Source organism: Aptenodytes forsteri, unplaced genomic scaffold, assembly GCF_000699145.1.
Source record: "Aptenodytes forsteri isolate BGI_AS27 unplaced genomic scaffold, ASM69914v1 Scaffold15, whole genome shotgun sequence".
In the NCBI taxonomy this organism is placed as follows: domain Eukaryota; kingdom Metazoa; phylum Chordata; class Aves; order Sphenisciformes; family Spheniscidae; genus Aptenodytes; species Aptenodytes forsteri.
This window is the reverse complement of record NW_008795129.1, coordinates 8,415,466-8,416,399: the sequence shown is the minus strand read 5'-3', so window position 1 is coordinate 8,416,399 and position 934 is coordinate 8,415,466.

Sequence of the window (934 nt, the reverse complement as noted above, 5' to 3'; positions counted from 1 at the left end):
CTGCCCGCCTGACCTTCGGCTTCAGGGCTCCCCCTCTTCCTCCGGGAGGGTTCAAGAAAATCCCAAATGCAAAAGCAAATTGGAGTGGATTGCCCTTATCTTACATGCTATAAACTGTTACAAATTCATCCCTTGCTTTCACTGTTCTCTTTTTTACCTGTTGTGATTGTACAAGCAGTTGTTATTTTTTTACGTTAAAGCCTGCCTAATTGTAATCAGACAAGAGCAGTGCAGCTCACGGGAGATGTGGTGTCAGAAGAAGCCTCCGGTTGTAAGCGGCAGGGGTGATGTTTCTCTCTCCCCACTTGGTCTTGGCGAGCCCCTCTTGCAAGCTCTAAGCACTCTTCGCGGGTGCTGCGGGCCCAGGCACGAAGGGCGAATGCATTCCTTCCAGCTCCAGACTTCTCTTTGGCCCGCTCGGTGAAGTGCGGTTGAGTTACAAAGACTCTAAGTCTGCAAACACTTACAATAGTAGTTTCACTGAAGTGTTTGTAGGATCAGGACCAAAGTGGCTGGGTGCGATGCTTATCGGTTCTGCTGCACACTCTTGGGATGCCACCAGCACAGGTGATACGGAGAAGAGCCTATACAGGTGGCTGCGAACTAGGCTGCTGATAAAGGAAGTGTAAGAGCTGGGTGGAGTGGTAGAGAAATGCGTAAAGGATCAGCTGTACTTCAAGGAACAAACGTTTCGTGTTTCATAGTAAGGCACTTGTGTGAGGAGCAGAATTGGGCTTGCTGTTGTATTTATATGACAAAAGTTTGCTAAATATTTCAATCCTGTATGTTTAATATACTTGTATATTTGAAAGGGGATCAGAGAACCTGCCAATTATGAAAAGGCCATTTAGCAATTATTGCAAAGCAGGAACCATTATGTAGCTTAAGAAGTTGTGTGTTTCCACACAGATAATCATCTTTGATTTGTGTATCT